Source organism: Cebus imitator, unplaced genomic scaffold (genome assembly GCF_001604975.1).
Source record: "Cebus imitator isolate Cc_AM_T3 unplaced genomic scaffold, Cebus_imitator-1.0 Scaffold155, whole genome shotgun sequence".
Classification (NCBI taxonomy): Eukaryota; Metazoa; Chordata; class Mammalia; order Primates; family Cebidae; genus Cebus; species Cebus imitator.
Window position 1 is genome coordinate 4,578,990 of NW_016107470.1, and position 25,638 is coordinate 4,604,627.

The 25,638-nt window shown below is 36.3% G+C and overlaps 1 long non-coding RNA gene across 1 annotated transcript; it reads right to left on the bottom strand.

Moving 5' to 3' along the window:
- On the bottom strand, nt 1–25,177 carry LOC108314534. The gene is made up of 3 exons (XR_001829520.1): nt 25,165–25,177; nt 18,677–18,681; nt 1–73 (listed from the first exon to the last, which is right to left on the bottom strand). It is a non-coding gene; the product is annotated as an uncharacterized LOC108314534 (long non-coding RNA).
- Nucleotides 25,178–25,638: the final 461 nt, after the last annotated feature.

Genomic DNA, 25,638 nt, shown 5'->3' on the forward strand with positions numbered 1-25,638 from the left:
AATGTTCACCTTTTCACTTAAAGGAAGCACTTTATATCTACTCTTTGGCATATCCATGCTGCCAGCTTCACTACTCGTGCTTTATGGCCATTAAGTTAAATAAGGGTTCCTTGAACACAAACTCTATAGTAAGTACCGCCACAGTCAATCTGATAACTGAGATGGCTATTGAGGGACTCACAGGCAGGTAACATCGACAACATAGATACACTGGACAATGGGATGATTTACATCCTGGGTAGGATGGAGTGGGACAGTACTAGATGTCATTATGCTAATCTCAGAACAGCACACAATTTAAAACACGTTATTTCTGTAATTTTTCATTTAATATCTTTGGACTGTGGATGACCGTGGACAGCTGAAACTGCAGAAAGTGAAACTGAAAATAAAGAGGATCTACTGCATAGTGTTATATAGAAGAAGAATAGAAACACCCCTACTCTTACTCACACATCAGTCTCTAATACAATGTATGAGTGGAAAAATACATTCGGAGGACAAGGAAAACAGAACGATAAAACTGTAGATGACAGGATGAGGAGGAATGGATAAATATTTAGCTAATCTTGTTTGTATGTGTGAATACTTTCATTAAAGTTAGAAAAATAATAATAGATTGTAGATAGGAGAAAATGAAATATCTCCATTTTATAGAACTTTTACATGAAAATAACATAAATTAAAATTAGCTTACTTAACGTATAGACCCATACAAATAAAATTTTATCAATACATTTTCATGACAGCTGCTCTATCACTGGTAATTGAAGTCTCCAGTCTTTGCTAGTATAATTCACAATATTACAAAATGCAAAAGTTAGTGTTGGTCTAGGAAATCAAATAAAATTCTTGAAACAAGAGGATCAGACGTAAAGCCATGAGGATCTCCTGGTTTAAACAAGTATTGGTGCTCTCAACAGGAACAAATCTTGGTCTTAAGTAGATGCCAAAGACCTCCAGCCTTAGGTAAAAAACTGATAATAGAAATAAGATGGAGCTAGAGCCTGGCACTGAGCTCTCAATGTTTTCCGATGTATTTATTTGGCAATAGTCTTGGGTTATGAAAAATTAGCACAATTAGAAAAGTTTAAAAAATAGAAGCATTAGGTTACTTTTCAAAATATTCTTGATGAAAACTAATCCACTTACTACATCCTGACCCATCTGCTATGGTTTAACTGAGTTGGTGTGTAGTGAGCGAGGTTAGCAAGATGCTGCTGTCTGGCCTTCAGGAATTTGTAGCCCTCCCTATTTCTCCAAATATAAAAACCGAAATTCAGATAGAAATATATGCCAAATAACACAAAACATCATCTAAAATATTTATTCAACAAAACAAGGACAACACATGGAAAAATATGCAAAGTCTCTTTAAAGTAATGTTCAAAACCTGGGTAAAGACGATGAAATTAAAATAATATAATCCTAGATTTACAGATGAAATCAGCATGGCCAAATGTGGATAGTTATTTACTTTTATGCCATTACTGTTTAGTTTCATGTGTTACTTTTTATCTAATATATGTATATTGGACCCATCTTCATCTTCTATAGAAGATGTAATAAAAGCACTGTGTTATATCCACACTATAAGTTCGTTTAAAGGTGCATTTTCACAGCCAGCATAGTATAACACCTGCAGACTTCTGAAATAAGAAATGATTGTCATGAGGAACCTAACATCATGTTGATTCTGTTATAAACAAACTGTCCAATACAGTGACCACTTGTTACGTGTGGTTCTCAAGCACTTGAAATGTGCTAGTCCAAACTCAGATGTGTTATAAGGGGAAAATGCACACAAGATTTCAAAGACTTAGTATAAATTATGAGGGTCATATTTCTCAGAAATTATTTTATATTGATTATATGCCTTGAAATATTTTGTACATGGCATAAACTATAACATTAGAATAATTTTCACTCATTTTGTTTTATTCTTTTAATATGACTATCAGAATATTTTAAGTTAAGTATGTGAATCACTTTTGCTACTATTCTACTTCCATCAGATAATATCATCCTAGAGGTTTTTCCCAGAACTTTCGCAAGTATGACAGATTTTCAGTAGTTTGAAAGTTCAAAAGACAAAAATAGATTTTAATCTAACTACTAAAGAATGACTTTTTCTCTCTGGCTTTCTGAGCTGGGATTAACTTGAGGATGTAATAAAAGGAAATCTATTTAGATTTGTTTCTTTAATTTCTTCAGCCTGTGACAGTTGGCATCAAAAAGAGGGATGGCATCAATAGAAGTGAGCTAGCCAGTTAATTTACTCTTCCAGGCAGGTTAGAGGTTGATCACTACTTGTTTATGCCACCAGTTTATCTGTGGAAGATGCCTATTTCTGACCAGATATCTCTCCACCAGTGTGTATCCCACTTATCCCTGCTTAATATATGCATAAAGGAAATTCCCAACCCATACAAGCCTCTGAGTGCCTCTGCAGCCACTTCCTGTCTCCCATTAGCCATGTATGCTACAACCCATTTGGGCAGCACACTTCTCCATGCCCAGCCCTCATTAAGTGTTAGAATTCTGTTTGTCAGCACTGAGGACCCTCCTGAACCCAAATGACTCAGAGCTTTGCCACCATTTCTGCACCTTTCAGGCATGTATATTCATCTTACAGGAGTCAGGTACCCTAGAGTAGCGAAATACCTTCAGCACCAGATTCTAAGCAGATGTCTACAAATGGTAATGTGTTTTCTAATTCCAAAGTCCTAGAATTCCAATTATATTTCCAAAGTCTTCATTGTTTATCTCAAAAAAGCAAACTCCAGAAATGAGTGTTTTCTGTTTTATATTTACTTTTATGATAATTCATTTGCATGAATTTGAGATCTTTTTTTTCCTTTTTTTTTAAGCATGCTTTGTGACCTAAATGTTGAGCATATGGCATATAATTTCATAAAGGAAATTGCTTGGCTTTTCAAATTCTCATTTCACCATTTCCCTTGAGTTGTCATATCAGCAGTTCCTGACAGTAAAAGAAATATATCACTGTGTTTTAACTAAGCAAAGGCGATGCTGCCACTCTTGGTTCATGAAACCTTTAAAAAGCAAGGCACAAAGATTTATAGAAAGCACTGACTTCTTCAATGGTGAAGAAGTCAGCTCTATGTCTTTCATGTTTGACTATAAAGTGCTGAGGCACTTTATCAAAATATCTTATGAGACTAAACTGAGAAATATCCTAAATTTTTCCTTTATAAAAAAGAGATATAAAAGGCAAACCAAATAAAAAGGTTTCACAAGTTCAATTTTTCCAGCTTCTTTTAATAAAGAATAAGTCACTGATAGAAAAATGAGCAAGATTGCAACAAATACCCTGTCAGTTCACAATATATTGCATCAATGAAAATATCCCACACCTGTATAAAAAGCAAAAAGAACTTGGTGAAACCTCAGTGGATTTACTTTAAGAACACCAGATGGCAACTGGGGATTTTTAAGCTATTTTAAGAAATGGAAAAATAAAGGTATTTGCTACTAAAAAAATAATTTTTAATATATTTTACAAACACATGAAAATAAAATTTTTAAATGACATTTAATGACATCAGACTATTTTAAGATGATAAAAGAGGCAACTAATACAATATTATAAAATACTGAGTTAATATATTTTGTATTATATTTTTCAAAAGGGTTAAAATGATAGATAACTAAAGCATTGTTTTCATGTGTTCTAGAATACTTTTAAATAAGCTTATATAAGGAAATAGTTACTATCATACTACTTAAAGCCAATATTTATAAAATCTATCCATGCTACACTTTTTACATGCAATATCTGGGTTATTCCTCAGAACCTAAAATGTTGTTTCCACGGTGTTCAGAAGGAGCCCTACACAAAAAGGTTAAGTGATTGTCCAAGTCCACTCAACTAACAAGTGACAGAACTAGGATTTAAACTTAGGAAGTAATGCTCCATAGCTCAGGGTCTTTGGCACCAAGATGTACTGATGAATATTCCATGCCTGGATAACTTAAAACTAACTTTAAAAATAAAGTGTCAGGAAAATAATCTCTAGAGTAGGAATTTTAAAGAAAGCCACATTCTTAGAAACTATCTGCTATAAACCAAAACTTTCACATTAATTAATACACTTGCCCATGGAATGTAATGATTTAAGCCAAAGGTGATTTTTTTATTAAAGTTTTGTTCAAAATTTAGTGGAGACACTCTCATCCTTAAAAGAGCTTAATTAAACTCAATAAAGTACTAGCTGAAATATCCAGACATCTCTTAGAAGATAAATTTTAGTTTTTTTTTTTTTTACATGGAATTTTGATGCACATAATTGGGCTAATACTAATCATGTGTTTCTTTTTAGTCCCGATTGATGTGGCAGGCAGAATTCTGAAATGTCTCCTAAGATTTCCTGCCCCTCTGGTATAAGTGCCCTGCATAATTACTGGATCTGTGAATTTGATGGCTTTTACTACCGTCATTAGGTTATGTGGATGTGGCACAGATGACCTTGAGATAGGAAGATTATCCAGGTAAGCCTAAACTAATTTTATGACCTCTTTAAAAATTGAGCTTTTTTGCAGCTGACTGCAGAAGAGAAAGTAAAAGAGTCAAAGACTGAAAAGGCTTAGTGAGGTCTACTATGCTAACAGTGGGAGCCTAAGAGTCTGTTTTATCTTGGCGAAGCCTTTCCTCATTTCTGAGGTTCACTCCATTGACTCATTTTTTGGCCCTCTTGTTGCTTCATAAAGGGATTTTGCTATCCCAAACCACATATAGCTTGCACTCATTCTAGGGATGTCTGCCAGGCTCTTAGGGGTTAAGATATTCCTCAAATATTGGACCCACTGGAGGGCAATTTGAGCCTTGTCTTTGAGCACTTTGTATCCCTGGTTGGCCAGAAAATTCATGGTCTTTGTAGTATTTTGATCAGGTATCTCCTGGGTTGGGCTACACACAAGAAGGTCATCTACATGCTGGAGTATACTCTTGTTTTATAACTGAAGATCCTTCGGATCCCTTTTGAAGGCCTAGGGGGGAAAAAAAAAAAAGGAAGGGAAGCTGTCCCAAAAGCCTTGAGGGAGTACTGTCCAGGTGTACTGTTGTTTTTCTCTGCCATTAGAATCTTCCCATTCAAAAGCAAAAAGATATTGAGACTTCAGGGCCAGAGAAATGCAGAAAAAGACATCCTGAAAGACTGAAAACCATTCTGTGTTCCCAGCACCTGAGTCAAAAGAGTATATGGATCTGCCACCAATGGGTGGACAGGGATCACTGCCTCATTAATTGCCCTGAGATCCTATACTATACAGTATTCTCCTGAAGGTTTCAAAAACGGGCAGAATGGGAGCATTGCAGGAAGAATCACAGGATTTTAGAAGTCACGGGCAAGCAAATCCTTAACTACCAATTCGAGGCCCTTTCTTGCCTCCAGCTTAATTGGGTATTGTTTTCAGTTGGGGAAGATGACTGGGGTCTTTAAATTATATTTTGACTGGCACTGCTGTTCTAGGCCCTTCCAGGCCTCCCAGTATACCATGCTAGCAGGTGGGCCTATTTGTTGACATATCCTGGAAAACTGTCTGCATCACTGACAATTAGCAATCTTGTCAGGTGGTGTTTAAATTGTAGCAGTGCCCCTATTTTAACCATAATATCCCTTCCCAACAGGGGGACTGGGCAGATTGGTACTATTAGAAATTCCTGCCGTAAAATTTGTTTCTCAAACTGGCAAGTTAAAGGATGGGTAAAATGCCTGACTTTATTTTTCTCTCCCATTCCTAAAACGGTTGTGTTCCTGGTGGAGGATTTTCCTACATATGCAGTAAGGACAGAGTAACTTGCCTCTGTATTAAAAAGAAACTGAATTTGTGTACCCATCACATCCAGAGTTACCTGGGACTCCTCAGTAGTAATGATGATGTTCCTGGGCAGGGGTGATGAGGAAAGCCCTGGGCCCCTTCAGTCTTCATCTAGTTCCTCCTTTTGCACTGCAAAAGTCTTGACTGAGCAGCTCGGTGGGAGTGGGGGCAGTCAATCATCCAGTACCAGGGGTCAGGACTGGTACTAGTAAAAGGACTTACAGGGACCTGGCAGGGGTTTAGTACAATCCTTTGCCTAATGTCTTTTTTTTTTTTTTTTTTTTGGCATTTAAAGCAAGAGCCTTTGCTAACATTTTTTCTAATGGCCCTTTGGGTTTCCTTTGGATGTTCTTTGAGCATTCAGGGCATCGCCAATGACGGCTGCCATAATTTTGGCTTGTTGTTTTTCTTTACTGTTCCCCTTTTTCCTGCTCCAGGTTATGATTGTTATCTACCCTAAAGGTGGTATCAAGAAACTGATTTGGGTTAGATTGTGGTCCCATTTACAATTTTTGGAGCTTGTGCCTGATGTCCAGGGCAGACTGTCTAATAAAATGCTACATCATTAGCATCATACCCTCAGGAGAGGAAGGGTCTAAATTTGCATATTTTCTGAAGGCATCTTCTAACCTGCCATAAAACATAGCTGGATTTTCTTTCTTCCCTTACGTGTCTTCCCTGACTTTATTGTTTACAGCCTTGGTTATCTCCTTTTTCATTCCCTCAAGGAGTGCCTCAAGAAATTTGCTTTCCTATTCATTTGCACAGGAATATTATAATCCCAATTCGGATCAGTGGTAGGCACTGTGTCTGGGCCTGAGTGATTGCCCTGGGAATTTTGGACAAACATATCGTATCATCTGCCTCACGGTAGGTGGCCTCAAAAATCCTTTCCTTTTTCACAGGAGGGAAGCAGGTTGCTAAAATGAATTGGACATCTCTCCATGATAAGTCAAAAGCCCAAGCTAAGGTTTGGAACCCATCTGCAAACCTGCCAGGGTCCTCTGAGCACCTTCCCAACTTTTCCTTACATTATTGGATATCACTTACGGAAAATGCGACTTGTGCTCAAACTGGCCTTTCTACTTCTGCTACTGTCCTGAGATGTAATAGTGCCGGAGGAGCTGCTGAGCAGGATGTTCTACTCCGGCTGTGTTGGGGCTTAATGTAGTCCTTCTCTTTTCTGGATGGCATTGCATGGGCCTTTGGCAAGCAGTTATATGGGGGACAGCTGTAGATCCCTCTAAGAGACAAGTGGTCCTTATAAGAGGGGTTCATCCACAATGTCTGGCTCAGTCTTCTTAAGGGTCAATCTTAGAAGCTTTACAGATTGAAGGATTCTGAAAGGTGATTCCCATAGTGATCTGGCCTAAGGAGAGCCCATTTGTTGCAGCCATCTTTGTCCTTAGGGTGTCAAGCGGCATCCCCGACTACAGGGTGGGCACGAGTGCTGTTTTGGATGTTCTCTCTCCCTATGCAATGGAATGGTCTACTATAAGCTTTACAGATTAAAGGATTCTGAAAGGTGTTTACCACAGTGGTCTGGCCTAAGGAGGGCCTATTTGTTGCAGCCATTCCTGACCCCAGGGTGTCAGGAGTCCCTGTGGATGTTTTCCCTCCACAGGCTATGGAATGGTTTACTATGATTCCCTTAGTACTGGGATGCACCAAGTGAAATAAACTTCAGCTTGTAACCCTCATGAAACAGGGATCTTGCAATGTACCTTAAAACTATTAACAATAAAGTTGGGGATTTGTTCCTACAAACAATGAAAGATTCCAGGTTCTTATGCTAAAATAATTCATACATAAAACTGAAATATCTTGCCCTACTCTGAGAAAAGGAATATAAAGTAATTCTGCATGACCCCTTCACACAGATCAAAAAAACAAACATAGAAATCAGAATATGAGGGGTCTAACCTCCTCAAAAACATTTTGCCATACACACACACGCATAAACCTGTCATATGGATTTGTCTTGCCCTCAGCAAGTGTCCTGTTCTATGAACTAGTTATCCTGTCATGGGAGACTTTAAGCAGCAGGTGCCCTAGTGGCTTTTAACTACCTGACCCCTGCATGCAGATGACAGCTTTGACAAGGAGAAGGAAAAATAAATCCCAAAGTTTGGGCTTACCTCCTGGCTGGCTCTCCAAAATATGTTACCAGACAGAGTTGTGTTGGTTCTTAGGTGTTGAATTGAATAAAATGCACAAACAAGGTAACAAAAGAACAAAGCAAAGAAAAAGCCACAGAAGAAAGGGGTAACAAACACAGATTTATCGAAGACAATGCACAGAGCAAGAGTGAGCTCAAGCAAGAGGTTCAACAGCTTCTTTAATTAGGGTTTTTATTAAGCTAAAGGAACCCAGCAACACCCCTCAGTGCCCTTTAAAGGTCTCCAATTGGCTTCACCCTATGAATGATTGGCCTGCGACCAAACAGAGTCTGAAGTGGAGACCCAGCCCTGCAGTCAATCAGAGGCGAAAGTGGCTTCTTATCATGGGAGAGAAGATGTGGCCTATGTGCTTCACCTGCTGCTCTCCTGCCTATACAAACTGGCTGTACCTGCTGTTCTTTTGCTTATGCAAACTGTCTGCACCTGCTGAATCTTCGTTACACTAATTTCCTATTCTCCTGCTATACTGCCCCCTCTTCATATCCCAGATGTTATTATTTCTTACTTTTAATATTCATATTATATGAATTGTATATATATCTCTATATACATGTTTATATATTTTATATAAGTCTCTATATGTCAAAATTTTATTTAGACATATATAGATATACATCTATATGTAGACATCTATAGACATATATAGACATCTATGTATATGTCTATATATTTCTTTTTATATATACTTTAAGTCCTGGGGTACATGGGCAGAACCTGCAGGTTTGTTACATACGTATGCACATGTGTTGGTGGTTTGCTGCATCCACACCCCCATCATCTATGTTAGATATTTCTCTTCTGTTATCCCTCCCCAATCCCCCACCCCCAACTATCCCTCCCCTAACCTCCACCCCCCCAAGAGGCTAAATAAAATTTTGTTCAGACTAAATTCTTCAGTCTTGACTTACTTTAAACTTTATAAAATGGGTATCATTATGGTTAAACTTTTCCAAGAATTCCTGTTTCACCGAAAATAGCATTGCTAAAATTCATTTATGTATTTACATTTATACTTTCAATTTGTATTTTAGATCCAGGCGATACCTGTGCAGGTTTGTTACATGGGTATATTGTGTGATGCTGAGGTTTGGAGTATATTGATCTCAGCAGCAAGATAGTGAGCACAGTACCCAATAGTTATTCAACATTTACCCCCTCCATCACTTGCTCTCTTCTCTAGTAGCGTCCAGTGTCTATTGTTGCCCTCTTTGTGTCCATGAGTACCCAGTGTTTAGCTTCTACTTATAAGTGAGAACATGCAATATTTGGTTTCCTGTTCCAGTGTTAATTTTCTTAGAATAATGGCCTCCAGCTGCAACCATGTTGCTGCAGAGGACATTATTTCTTTTTTGTGGGTATGTAGTATTCCATGGTGTATACTTACCACATTTTCTTTATCCAATCCACCATTGATAGGCATCTAGGTTGATTTTGTGTATTTGCTACTCTGAATAAAGCTGTGATGAACACAATGGTGCAAGTGTCTTTTTAGTAGAACAACAACAACAAAAAAAACAGGTTCTAAAAGCATTCATACAATGTGACCACATTTATCTGAAAAATAATTATATATTCTATATATAAGTACAACTATACATTTTAATGTAATTATAGATTATATGGCTATATATATTACATATAATATATATGCTGTAATAAACACCAAAATATTAATGGAAAATTCCTGTGGAAGTGGTGTAGGGCTTGTATTGTGTGTGTGTGTGTGTGTGTGTGTGTGTGTGTGTGTGTGTTAAAATTTTCCACATTTTTTTCAATGGTAGTGCTATCTTTATCATCAGAAAATAAGATTTTTCTTACTCTGAATTCTGTCCCTGACCCTGGCAATACTTGTCTCAAGAATTGAGGCCTCTCAGCAGTCAGGGAGGAGTTAAGCCCTAGGATGAAGACTGCCAACTCAGAAAATCCTCCAAGGCAGCCAGCACTGTTTCTTTGGCTGCTGCCATCACCCCGGGAGTGGGAAGAGGTTTTCCTTCCACCTACTGTGTCCCTGAGAAGAAACCTCCCTGCTGTCTTGGTGGCTTACCTCCCCCATCAGTCCTGAAGTATCTCTGCCCCTGGAGTGGGTCACTTGACCACAGTAAGAGGGAATCCGAGAGCAGCCAACACACTTAGTGCTGTGGGTACCAGGAGCACAGCCCTACACTGTCCGGGCTGGCACAGTCTTGGGCCATGACTCAGGCCCTCCCTGCTCGCCTGTCTCCCTCCTGTCTCTGCCTCCTCCCAGGCCCGCACCCTCGGGTCACCATCCTTCCTTGCTAGTTTCATCCTGTTGAAAGACTCCAAGCTACTTTTGTCTGGATTTTTTGTTTGATCCACTGCAGGGGCTTCCCACCCAAAGGGCTCTCGGGTCAAGCATTTAACCCAGGTCTTGGGCTCAGCCATGGAAAGTCCTAGAGTCGCCTGTTTGTAGCTCTGGGATTCCAAGTTTCTGTCCCCTGCTTGGGCGCCAGCCCTCACCCACAAATGCCAGTGTCTGCGTGCATGACACTTGAGATAGTACACAAATGAACCTTTTTATACTTGAAAGTTTGTAATAATTAATTATAGCATTTCAGGAATTGATTGTGATTTCAGGTTTGATTAATTATATTTTTAAGGTATAGATACTTATATTTGAGGCTGTTAAAGGTATGAATGCTTATGTTTAAGGGTTATGTTTTGTTTTACAATTTTTCCCAGGCTGGAGTGCAATGGCATGGTCTCTGCAACCTCCACCTCCCAGGTTCAAACGAAATTCTTGTGCCTCAGCCTCCACAGTCCTCATAATAATTTACCATCAACTAATGTCGCAAACATGTTCTCACAATGTGTGACTTTTCATTTTCTTTACAGTACCTTCTTATGGCAAAAGTTCTTAATTTAAAATGTCAAAGTGTCTATCTTATAGTGATTTTTCCATTTGCATCTCAGAAATTCTTTCTGAACCAAGATCAGAAAGCTACTCATCTATGCCTTCTTCCAAAATTTCAACATTTTGCTTTTGCTACTTTAAGGTTTGAATCCATCTGAAGTTGAGAAACAGGTGATACGGGTTTCTGGGTTACCTGCTTATACATTTTATTTGTGCCATCTGGCCCTGTTAATGCTTTATCCTGGATGTCCCACTTCCATCTAACAATGATTTCTCCTGGACCTGCCTGATCATATGATTTGGTGACATCTAACAGAACCCAGATTGTAATTAGCAGTTCTGGTTTTGTGGTTACTTTGTGCACCATGTTCAGACCCCCCACCTCTGCCAAAGCTTGGTAACATACGAGGGACTCATATTTATAAAGGTATTTGATTTTTATCCTATACTCTACAGGTCTCCTTTGTGATTCTCTCTTGGGACATTCCACACAAGGTCTTTTCCTACCTTTATATCTCAAAATGTCACGGGGTTTACTATGTTATAAGGCCTGCTGCAGAGCACTTTCTGTTCTGGGCTCTCCTCAGAGCTGTAAACATTTCGTATCACCCAAGGTTGGAGCATTATTTCCAGATGTGGAATATGTTGCCCCCAGAATCTGAACAGGGCTACCTCTGCTAGCCATTGTGTTTCATTTTCAGGGGGAAGTGTAAGAGATGGGACTAGACAACCATTCCCCAGACCACCAGGCATCCAAAAGTTTTACTCATGTAGCAGGCTCATTAAAGGGTTTACTTTCCACCATTTAGAGAACATTTTTCAAGGTCAGTGGCACACTAGCCACTAGCTCACTTGATCCAGTGAACATGATACTTGTGATAGATGTTAGTGAATCCAAGTCTTTCTGATTGTGCTGTGGCAGACAGCAAGTTAGTTAATATTGTCCTGGGGCAATTAATATATAAAATGGTTTATTTCAAGTGAATGCAAACTGTTTCTGATTCTCCTTTAGTACAGCAATAAGTAGGTACACGTTCACCAGATCAATTGCCACATATCATTAACCTGACTTTGCATTAGTCTGTTCTAGCGAAGACACTATATACCTGGCTCAGCAGTGGCCAGTGGAGCTATTACCTAGCTGGTTTTGTAGTGGAAGGTAGCCCATTATCTGGCTCCTGGCTCTTTTAGTGGCCAGAGTGGTGAAATAAGTGCAGATGCTAATGGACCACCACCACTGCATCTTTTACGTCTTCAAAGTCCTCCTGGCTGTCACTTGGACCTGGCTTCTTGAGGTTAAGTGCTCAGTATCCTATTACACTTTGGGGTTTTAGTATCCTATTACACTGAGTAATTGAGGGTGAATGCAGTCTGTAATGGCACCTCCTATCACACGTCTAATCTGCAGAGGAAAGCCACCATAGAACTTCGCTGTAAAGCAGGCCCTTTCACTAGCATATCTCACTGCTTTGGTGAGTATTTTATTTTACAAGCTCTCATATAGAATATAAACACCTGATAGGTCTCTGGTCTTTCTTTCCTTTCTTTCTTTCTCTCTCTCTCTTTTTCTTTCTTTCTTTCTTTTTTTGAGACAGAGTCTCACTCTGTCACCCAGGCTGGAGTGCAATGGAACAATCACAGATCACTGCAGCCTCAATCTCCTGGGTTCAAGTCATCCTCCCACCTCAGCCTCCCAAGTTACTAGAACTGCAGGTGTGCACCACCACACTAGGCTAATTATTATTATTATTTGTAGAGACAGAATCTCTCTATGTTGCTCAAGCTTGTCTCAAACTCCTGGGCTCAAGTGATCCTCCCACTTAAGGCCTCCCAAAGCACTGGGATTACAAGTGTGAGCCACCACACTCAGGAGGCCCAGGGTCTCAAAAAGTGTTTCAGTTTAGCTTTCTCTCTACTATGAGCTTTGTAATCTCTTCTACCTTTTGCCACAGCTATACTGTCATTTACACCTCACTTAATGAGGACTGCTGCTTTTACCATACTTCTAGGAGCCATGCAATAATGTGTTTGCACCATGGTCTTTAGTAGGGTGTTAATCCAGTGTACTCAGATAGTGCTTTGAAATCAACAGTTCCCTTATCCATCTTCATGTCACATCCTTTTTAATCCAGTACCATCTCAGAATCCAGTCCCATAAACTCTCTACATTCTCACCTAGTGGAAGGGATGAACAAGCTCCTTCAGGCCTCCATTATAAAGATACTAATCTCATTCATGAGACTGGAGCCCTCAATTGGTTTCAACATATGGATTTTGGGGTGATGCAAACATTCAGACCATAGCAACAAGCTTTCTCTAATGTCTAACAGCAATAATTCCAAGTAGCAAGCATGCAAAAGAATGTCCTGAGATAAAGTCATATCTATAGACTAAAAATGTTATTTTTTCATTGAATCTCTTTGTTTTAAATGGTACAGATCTTCAAAAATAAAAAGGTCAAACTTTGCTGTACCAAGTGACCCTAATGAGAGTTAATTAATTCTACCTTGATGCCAAGTGACCCTAATGAGAGTTAATTAATTCTACCTTCAAGATGCCACATGAATGAAGCTTTGCCCCATGGCAAAAGACAAAAGAATCTGCTTAATGAGATAATATTGGCCAGTGGTCCTGGCCTAATAATTTTAGCAGCAGAGATAAAACAGAATATATCTCCTATTTTTCCATTATAAGATATTTACAACTAATTTTAATTTGTGTTCATACTTAGCATGAACATACAGAAGGCAGCCTTTAAGTGCAGAAATCTCTGGCACATATTTGTTTCTTTGATGTGCATAGCGTAACATCTTCACTTTTTTTTGTTTAATTCAATGGCCAAGCATTTTTGTTTTACAATGAATTCTTTTTTTTTTTTTTTATGTTCTTACCACTCACTTCCTGGGTAAATGGCCTAATGACACCATGTTGTAGGACTAAGGAGGGTTTGATTTTGAATATCCCATTTATTAAGACTTATTATTTAGAAAGAAAATTTAGTTAATAGACTTTCTAAATTGGCTTTATGATGCATAGTAAATTATTAAAGAGTTTTTTATTGCTAAATATATTTTTTCAAGAGATTTATTTAGCAAATTAATTTACTAGACATAATAAGTATTTTCAGTAAAGAATCAGATAGTAACTATTTTAACCTTTGTGGGCCATATGGTCTGTGACACAACTATACAACCCTACCTGTATAATTAGTACAACTACACAACCACCTGTATAATTAGTACAACTATACAACCCTAGCTACTATAATTAGTACAATAAGAGTCATAGACAATACACAAATGAATGAGCATGGCAGTCTTCCAATGAAACCTTACAAAGACAGACACTGGGGCAAATTTGGCTCATGGCTCAAATTTTGCTCAATCTCTGTTCCAGACAAATGTTCTTAATTTGTTGTTTTATTTTGGCTTCCTTCTTCTATTCTGACACACCGTAAATTTAAAAGCCAGTGAGGGATATAGAGAAGAAATGAAGGACATTATGTGTTTGTCTCGCATGCGGCACAAGCACAGGTGTTCCCATCTTGAAACTAACAGAGGTGCTATTAATGAAGACAACCATTACAAAAACAAAGCAAAACCTGCGTATTAATACTCCTTTAGCACCATGGCAGAATCTATGATTTCCTAGCTTCAGAAAATGGCCATTATTAACTAGCAATTAGATAAACATCTGAAGAAATGCACTGAGGGAAACGTGTCCAGTCTGGTAAATGGATACGGTTTAGATATCACAGCAAGACTCATGCTGGTCCAGTAAGCACACCGAACCCAGCAGGGATCAGAAGACACTGGAGCTGGGCAATTTCCCTGCACCAACTACTAGAAGAGCAATTCATAACATATGACTTACAACTGTGTCTCATTAACATTCTCTTGCAATTCAATATGCATTGGATTTCATAAATTTGTCTAGAATTTGTCATAAGAATCCAGAGGTAAATAAGGCATATAATGTAGTCACCCAATACTAAAAATTCTAATCCAGAGATAGAAGAAAATACACTTCATCTTGGGATGGGCATCGTGGCTCATGCCTGTGATTCCAGCACTTTGGGAAGCTAAGGCGGGCATATCACTTGAGTTTTCATTGCATTTGGTTACCCAGCAGCTGTATTACTGGATTATATGATAAGTATATAATTAACTTTTTGTAAGAAATTGTCAAACTGTTTTCCCAAGTGGCTATCTTATTTTTCATTCTCATCTGCAGTTGATCTGCATCCATACTAGAATTGGTATTTGTAAGTATATGCTAGAATGTGCCAGAAAAAAAAAATTCTGCAATTTTTGATTTAAGCTTTCCTCAATAAAACCATGAAACTAAACCTATATTACAAAAATGCAATTTGTATTAGATTATAAAAATAACTGTAATTCCTTATCTCTTCCTATATCTACTCTTCTTTGTAAAACAACTTTGCCACTCTTTCTTTGCCCCTTAAATCTTGTCTGACCTTATAACTTGATTAGTAAAATGTGGTAGAAGTAACATCTAATTTTGAGCCTAGCCCTTGAGATTTTGCATATTTCCCCTTTTAATTTTGAATCCCTGTGACTATCATGTGAATAAACATCAGAAGCTACTTAAATATAAAAAGCAGAGGTCATCCTAGCTGAGGTCATTTTAGATGAGCCAGCCTCCAGCCCATCTGGCAGCTGACCACAGATGCATGAATGAGGTAAGTCAAAAACAAAAGACCTACTTAGTTCAACCCAGACAATAATGCTAAACCATAGAATCCTAATTAAATAAGTGGTTGCGATTTTAAGCCACTAAGTTGTGAGATGGCTTATTATGCAGTAATAGCTAATTGATATGCTGTTTTATCTCGAATCTAATTTATATAACCCAAAATAAAATATATGCTTCTATGATTAAGTAAAATTAATGTATTTTTACTGGCTCTTATTTTCTATAACCATTCAAATTTGCAACATAAAAGGGTTTGCTTTAAAAATAAAATGATACTTCATAAAAGCACGCAGATTGATTTCTGTAAATAATTTATAGTCTTAGTACTACCAGAACCAAAGCTATGTGACTTCAGAAAAATTATTTAACTTTTGTTTACCCCCAAAATCTTCATTTGTAAAATGAGGATACTTGGATAAGTCACACTTTAGGGGAAAATAAATGTGTGTTTGTACATTATATGCATACATGATGTATATATCAATATTATACACACGTACATATTTATGTGCGTGTATATATTATTTTAGATAGATAGATAGATAGATAGATTTTAAAGGCCTTAAAAGAACAAACTCTAAATGAAGCTGAATCAAAAGTAGTATTAGTAGTCCTGAAATACATAAAATAAGTGGCTCATATTTGAATCACCTTGGTAAACCCTAAACATATATTAGTCTGTAAGTAGCAAGATAAAGATTTTTTTAAAGACAGTAGAAATGTATAGCAAATGTTTGATAAAAATTATCTCTGTGAGTGATAATGAAAGCCAACTGGACAGTCAATGGCTACACAGTGAAAGATGTAAGCAGAACTGTTGTATATGGTACAGGGAAAGCAAGCCGCAAGTATTGGTTAAATTAATTATCATAGAACTTTAGAGATGGGAAGAACTTTAAAAATCTCCAAGTCCAACATTCAGAGTTTATTGATTTGAATCAATTCAACAAGAAATTAGTGAAAATCTCCATTCTGAAACACAATATGCATATATTATGAAAATTCTATTGTAGAAAGATCAAATAACTTACATAAAGTCAACCAGTTAATAATTGAGAATAGAAAACATTTCCTTATTTCCATTTCAGTGCTCTTTCTACTTCACCAGTAAACTATTCTAAATATTGACAAAATATCTGACTATCTCTGACAGATTATTTATTAATTATACTTTAAATACAATAAAATAAAAAGAAAATTTGGTATACTGTCAGAGAACAAGCTCTTTAATATAATTTTATTTTGAAAAGGTATTTTAGAGGAAATGAGGTGAAGAACATTCTCTACTTCAATGAAAGGACCAGTATAATCAATGTCCTACATCTTCTTTGGATTTCTGGGATCCTATCTACTTAGAATGTAAATTGTCCTGCCAATCACAGTTCCGACCTGGGTTATAAGCTGCTGAAATCAATTCATGCCTCACCCACTTTGTTTCCTATTTTACAAAGGATCCCTTAATCACCGTAATAGTAGGAAACTTTTTTTCTGATACCTCTTTCTTTGTACTATGAAACTCTCAATCTTGCTGTGCCACAATGTCACTTAGAATTAACTATTTTCTCTGAGCTGTAATGGTCTCCTTTCTTCTCTTCTCCTTCTCAAGTCATCTATTCCATTTTGTTCAGTTGCTTCTTTATTCTGAGATTATATTCCTACTTGGGAAAAGGAGTGGGGAAAGATTGTCAAATTGTCTTGATTTTGCAAAACAATGGTGACATAAAGATAGTGGTTGCTTTTTAATGTTTCTATTTGGGGGAAAAAATAAAAGTTTGTAAGACTAAGGGTACACGCCCTTAAATTATTTGTCTCATTGATTCAGGAAAGTCACAAGTCTAGGACTCAGACTGTAGGGCTTCAGATTGTCAAAGGTTCCAGGTTTGTAACGCAGATATATTTACAAATTGTCATCACAATTAGCATACTTTATCATTTGCTGATTTTAGTCCCACCAATTACTTAAGCTGCATATATAACACTAGAGGATGTCTGATTTAGTCAATTCAAATAAAGGCTAAATTTAAAAAAAAAAAAAAAAACCCTTAGTCAAATCAATTATTGACACTATTAACTAATAATAATATTTCTAAAATATTTCATGACTTCTTAAAAGTTCTAATAAATGTTACCTCCTACATAAAACCAGGCAGTATTTCTAGTCTTATGTAACATGTGAAGAAAATGGGATTAATTAAGTTTAAGTGATTTAACGAGAAAGGATATAGTCTTAGAGGATACAATGTAGATCTAATGATTTAATAAGGGTATAAAATAATTATCAAAATTGGCATATAGACATAAATATCTTAACTTTGATTCTAGTGTTGTTCCTACTGCTTCCGGCTGCCTCGTGTGAAGAGGTTCTGATGGCATATTTCTTTGGCCCAAAATCAGATTAGGCAAGGAACACTCACAGACATGTATGATTATACAATAAAACTAGATCAACTGAATGTCAGAAAAAATGTGGGCATGTTAGTACTTATAGTATACATATATTACTTAAAGTATGTATCTCTTTGTGAGAGATGATCAAACTCAGCTCAATGATTAAATGCATTTTATATGCTAAATTGCAGTATATAGCAAGTTGAAAATCACTTTCCAATTTGTCTACCACTCTAAATCTAGGGACCTTAGGGTAAACTGTGCTTTAATCCAGAACATTTTTTTCAATTAGCTTCTTTTTCATGCTAGGAAAATATTCTTTGATATCGGAGCTGTATCTCTACCAATTCTCTTTACCAATTACTACACCCGTACCCTAAGAGACTCCTTTGAGCTGCAAGCATTCTTGGGAGGCAAATATGCCCACGAGCTTTACATTCTGCATATTATTAAATTAAATATCACATTACTTTGCCTGTAAAAGCACTCTTTCCAAAATTGTCAAGTCATTCTTTTTATCTGAAAGGATACAGGAAATACACCATTTTTAGATTTAGCTTTAAAAGGATATAGCTTTTAAAGAGATGTAAACTTCTACCACTTAATCTTTGAAGTCCCATTTTGCTTTATACCTTTACTGACATTTCTTGATTTCTTAAAATATTTTAATGAGATGTACTTGTACTTAAAAACTAAGAAGCAATGCTTTTAGAGAAAAACCTATTCCACACACCATTGTATAGATACATCGATTTTATTCCTGCCTCTAAAAAAAAAACTGATCTCACCAGAAGAATTGTAACAATAAGTCAATAATTCCTTAACATTTATGCAGGAAGTTAGTTACAAAGTGATGCTGCATGGTGTGTCTGTGGGTGGTGTTTGAAGAGACATTACTGGGCACTATTTTACTCTATTGAGAATATTTTCTTTCCAAATATGATTTCCACATGTCTGGAAAGAAATTCACAATGTATAAATCGATAGTATCCTACTTTACTAAATGAAAGAGAAAAACTGAGACTTGTAACAATTCAAATGAAAATACATTTTTTAAGCTTCCTATATGTTTATACTCATCCAATCATTATTTATTTATTTAACATATATTTATTGGAAACCAATTATGTGTCAGGCAATAAAATAGGCCTTGAGGGTACATCAATGAAAAAAGAAAGTCAGTTTTTTTTTTTTTCAGAACTGACAAGTTAACAGGAAATACAGACAAGTAAGTTTACAGTTATAATGAGAAAGACATTATAACAAGAGTAGATTCAGAAAGCTGTATAACCAAATAAGGAGGGTATAGAAACCAAATTAAAGGAACTGAAGAAGGTTATAAATAAGAAAAATGATGCTGGAGTACATAGGATTTAAGCATGCACGAGAGAAAGCACCAACAGTTGTAAGAATGTGGAGGCTAAGTACGACATTATTTAGAAAGTCACAGGTTTGGTATAAAAGCACTGGAAAGATTTTTGGTCACAGGTAGTTACTACATGGTTTAAAATAAAAAGGAGAAGGAGTTTGAGAGTCTTGTTAAGAGTAGCTGGTGATGGAAATTAGTACTAAGTGGAAGTGATAGAGAAAAAGGTAAGAAATCAAAGAAATTAACCTTGTAAGGGGGCAGAGCAAAAGATAGAAGAAAGTTGAGTTTAAAAAGTGGGACATTTTAAGTTAAATTTTAAATACAGTTTCAGAGTTAGAGCAGAAAGAAAAACTTTTTTTTTTATGTAAGACCATTTTAAAAGAAAAGTAATCAGAACTTTGAAAAAAGACAGTGAGTTATATTTTAAAAACTGAAGAAAATGCCTCATTTACAAAAAACATTTTAGGAAACAGAGTAACATGCTAGAAGACTTCCAGTTAGTGTTTTCAATTGTTGTATCTAAAAGTATAGAGAAGATTATCATCAAGGGAAAACCACCTGAAAGAATTTAAAAACTTAACTGACAAAATTATAAGCCACAATGAAAATAGCAGAGTAAATATTGTAAAAATCATACAAGGAATGTTAAAAGAGAAAAATCAAAAGTACTCTTATACCGGAAGCCAGGCTCCTTTCTGTAATTTCAGCACTTGCAAGGCTGAGGCGGGAAGATTGCCTGAGCCCAGGGGTTTGAGATTAGCTTGGGAAACATATGAAACATTTAAAAATCAGCCAGGCATAGTGATGTACAGTTTTAGTCCCAGCTACTTGGGAGGCTGTGGTGAGCCATGATTGTACACTGCACTACAGCCTGGCTGACAGAGCAAAACCCTGTCTTAAAAAAATAAATAAAGTACTCTTAGAATTCAGAGTGAATTAACTTAAAAAAAAGCTTGAGTACCTCCATATTAAAGTTAAATCGGAGAAGATAGTTACAATATAGGAAATAATCACTATACAGCATACGCCTTCTTCAAATGATAAGTAAAAAGAGAACAAAAGGTATGAAATGGCAATTTACAGATGGTTAACAAAAAGCTAACAAGTATATGTACAGATAATCAACTTCTGTACAGAAATGCAAAATGAAACATAAATTATATGCTGTTTACATTCATCAGAGGGGTGAATGGAAAGTAGGTAATGTCAAGAGTTAGTAAGGATGCTTGGGGACTGGAACCTTCAAGACTTACTGGCAGAATTATCAACTAGTATGACCATATTGACAAGAATTTTGCCTATAATTTAGTGACATATTAACCAAGTATTCCATACAAACCCAGTGAATTCTGGCAACAATTTGTGAAATATTAATTAAGTATCCCATATAAACCAGCTATCCCACTCCTAAGTATACACAGCAGGGCATTTCTTCCAGTAGTCCATAGGAAACACATAGGAATATGTCTTGGTGAAGTATTTATGATAATGGGTAATTTGTGTTTATCATTAGAGGAATATATATACGATAGATGTACACCATGTATTACTATGTCCCAGAAGAAATAAATTAATAGTATAAACTTTAGAAACAGCAAACTCTTAGAGCATGTTGAGAGAAAAATTAACAAATAGTAAATAGGACACAATACATTTATGTAAACGAAAAACACATATGAACAAAAATATTAAATATTTTATGAGGATATGTATAGATACATATCCAATAAAAGAGATCAAAAACTTTAGAGTGAATATCAGTGTTGAAGAAGGGAGATAGCTTACTAAAAGAGAGTAATCTTGTGTACATCTATAATGACAGTTCACCATAAAGAATATGACTTACTCGGGTGTCTCATACTCAGTTCCAAAAGAAAAAGCATGAGAAAATATAAAATAAATTATGAAAGGTAAGAAACGCCTATCCAAAGGAGGCAATGCAAATCAAAACATATATTTCATTCTTTCTCCAAGAAAGCAAATGAAGCAAAATTTTTTCTGAGCTGCAAAAACACTGAAATCTGCCAGTCAAAAGAGCTATATGAAAATACAGTTTATTGGATCAGATTGATTGAGTTACATTGCAAACAACCTCCACATTCACTATGTTAACTCAACTGAAGGTTTTCTCTTGCTGGTAAAAAGTCTGCTAAGGGTTTAGTAACACTTGCGGGCAGCTGTTCTCCACACAGCGGCTCAGTATTCCAGGCTGTTTCTGTATTGTGGCACTCAATTTCAACAAGAGCATCCACAATTTATGTGGTAGAGAAATAAAACTCAGATAATCAAATACCACCTCAAAAAGGCACACATCTCTTCTGCTCTCAGCCCATTAAGTAGAACTCATGACATGGCCAGTTATCAAAAATGCTAAAAAATAAAAGGTTGCATATGCCCAGGAATAGAGAATAAACAGATATATTGTGAGAGGCCAATGGTGAAACAGGAGGATTTTATTAAGGTGGCCAATGGCTCAGTGGATTATCATTCTAAGACTGAGCAAAGGACAAAGAAAATGGGGTATTTTTTATACAACCAGGATGACTTAGCAGCTAACAGGTTTACAGAAGCCAGAACAAAAAACAGTTAATTAATCTGTAACATCTTGTGATGCACATTACACTTGAAAAATAGCATTTTGAGAAACACATTGTACATTTTTGGGGTGTTATTTTGCCCTATGACCTTGTAGCTTGTCAGCAAGAAAAATAGGAGTCTTGAGATGCCTGGGAACTTTGCTGAGAATGTGGGGAGAATAGATAAGGTAGGTTTTACAGGGAGTTGGTTAATTTTAAGCAGAGCTGGGGCTAGCTTTCATACTGAACACAAAACAGTAAACTTTATTTTATTATGCAGCAATTACAGACTACCATTGTTATTATTTAATTTCCTTCTTCATATGGGGGAGAACAGTAATATTTCTTCATACAGTATGTAAATCTCTTTTATATCTACTTTCAGTAGTATAATTTAGGCAAATTAATAATTTTAAAAATCAGTAAATAAATATTTAGACTAATTCATCCAAAATGCAGTTTACTGTGTGTAAGAAAGGGAATCCTTCAACTAGAGGTTTGACTCTTCTGAATATACTCCAAGTGCATGCATTTATTAACGATGTAATCATTAATAAAGAAATTTATTTGAGTAATAATCTAATTATCCTCAATATGGTAGTTGATAATAGAATAAATGTTCTCAGTGCTTACTCTGTGTTAGTCATTCCTTTAGATGTTTTGCATGTGTAGCTCATGTAATCTTCACAAACACCTCTGAGGTTGGATTAAGTATCCTCATTTTATAATTGGGCATATTCAGACAGGTTAAATAATTTTTTGAATTCACAGAGATACAAGAATAGAGTAGCAGAAATTAGAACCTAGGCAGGTTGACAAAATCCTAGCCTGAAGTTATTGTCATCTTATGTCACTCGTATCTTATGTCACATGATCGTATTAGTCCATTTTCATGCTGCTGATAAAGATATACCCAAGCTGGGAAGAAAAAGAGATTTAATTGGATTTACAGTTCAACATGGCTGGGGATGCCTCGAATCATGGTCAGAGGCAAAAGGCACTTCTTACGTGGCAGCAGCAAGAGAAAATGAGAGGAAGAAAGAGAAAACCCCTGATAAACCCATCCGTTCTTGTGAGACTTATTCACACTGGGAGAATAGCATGGGAAAGATGGGCCTCCATGATTCAATTACCTCCCTCTAGGTCCCTCCCACAACACATGGGAATTCTGGGAAATGAAATTCAAGTTGAGATTTTAATGCGGATGCAGCCAAACTATATCAGTGATCAATTTGAATAGCAAATAAGATTATAAAAGTACTTTACAAATTACAATGCTCTGCACAAAAATAGATGATTCACAAAAATCTGCAGATACTTTTCTCACATTCTTTGGCTACCACGCCTTTGAGTCATCTTATATCATTCCTATCCACTCAATATCATATGATCAATTGGAATAGCAAATAAGATTATAAAACTACTTTACAAGTTACAAAACTCTATACAAAAATAGATGGTTCACAAAAATCTACAGATACCTTTTTTTATATTCCTTGGCTACCATACCTTTCAGATATAAAATACTCAGTTAAAAAAAAAAAACAGTAATGTATGTTATTTCTTGCCACAACCTTTACATCTTAGGATTTTTTCCATCATAGGTATAGATTACACTTGCCATTATCTTTTAAAGAAATAGAGAACAATAAAAGTATACTCATTATTTGAGCTCTATGTACATTGATACATAAACAAGGTTATCCAGAAAAAGATACACTCTTTCAAACATCACTTAATCTGTTCAACTACATATAGAAATACTTGTTTTATTAAAATCTACCATATTAAGCTTGCAAATTAATTCTATGAAAATCAGACCATTTTACCTATAATTGTACATTTTCATTATGTCAAACCAGTATATTTAGTTTCATAATTTGATTTATTTATGCCAAATGATTGATTTGATTAAATATTTTCACTTCCAAGCAAATGTTTTGTTTCCTCTTCTTATCTCTTTCTATGTCAACCTAGTGAAAGCCACCTCCTTAGATGGGAAGATATTGCTAGTAATTTGACCATTACAACTGGTTTGTATCTAACCTGTTAACTGAGAAGTTTTACTGGGCCTCTGCTACTCATAGTCCTTAAAGTCCAGAAGCAGGAATCAACTCTAATCCTGTAAGCCTTCTTGATCTCTGAACTTTATCCACTCCTTACAATCTTTGTTTGGAAACCAAACAATTCATACCAGAACTCATATATTCTTATAATATCTTGCTAAAGGCAGCCAATATTAACCAACAAAGGCTCTCATATTCTGGTTCTTCACGAATTTCCTCCATCTTTAAGTTTGTTGAGCACATGATTGCCACCAAAGTTGCCACAGAGGCAACGGTTGCCTTACAGCAGCACAGAGTTTTTGTGCCTTCTACCTTGTTTTATTTCTTCTTTGTTGACTATCATTCAACTGCTAAGTCATAACCACAGAATTTAGATATGTTATGGCAGAACTGTATTAATTTTTTTATTAATTGGAATAATGTTAATAAACATCTGAAATATCAGTGGCTTGATTTAATGTAACTATATTTCTTGTGTGTGTAACAATGCATTTGTAGGCATCATAAGTGAGAAGGAGGGACTTTTGATATGTACTCAGGATAACAGATAATGTCATATTTAATACATGAGCCAGGGTTATCCTGCACATTGACATCTGGGCAAAACACGAAAAGAATGTTTGAAGGAGATACATCTTTCTTCTTAACTACATTGGCCTAAAAGTGTCACACATCATTTTTCTTAGCTTTCCTCTGCAAAAACAAGACACAGGTCCTGCATAGATGCAAAGATTATTGAGAAACGTAATCTCTGCACAGGTAGACAACATGAAGCAATAACACTACATGACAGACAGATAATGAAATTGTCATTTGACAGCCAACCATTTCTGCCACACAGAGGCCATCAATTATTGCTCAAAGTTTATTATCTATTTTTTTTTTTTTTACTGGTTGTTATGTTGCTTTAATTTAGTCTAGCATACACCTATACTTGCATCCCTGCTTCTAGGGTTAGCTTCTAACTCAATAATGATTTATCTATTTGTCATCATATTTGAAACACTTAGGAGCCTTAACGAACACTGGCACCTGGATCTAATCAGAATCTCCAGGTTAAAGACCTAAGTATAATACTTAGTAAAATTTTTCCTGGTGGTTAAAATTGACTGCCAGAGCTGAGGGTCTCTGCTTACCATGGGTGGAAAGTCAGAACTTTTGTAATCATATACCTCCTGAGTGGACTATAGTCCACTTTGCTGCTAAATTTTCTGAAAGCCCTTTTGCGTCTCTATTGGTACCAGCAAAAAAAAGTGAATGTGGAGTCCAATAAAGAGAATTAAAATTTGGTGTTGGGTATGGGTGTGCAGATATAATGTGACACATCTTGGAGTTGGCTTGAAAGCTTGCAAGTTGTTTTCTAATATTTAAAGGTTCTTTTGACAAGATACAACTCAATGACAGAGAGATAAAAGGCAGAACTCTTTGTTAGTTATGATCCAAATGGGAGAAGGTTGACAGGCAAGAACAAACAGAATGTTGCTTCCAGGGAAAGGCAACAGCAAGCAGTAATTGCATGGAGAGTAGTTCATGCATGGGAGTTGGAATAGGGCAAGCTAGGTTTCTCAAGCTCCCTATTGGTTGGTGTATTAATCCATTCTCATGCTGCTATAAAGAACTGCCTGAGATT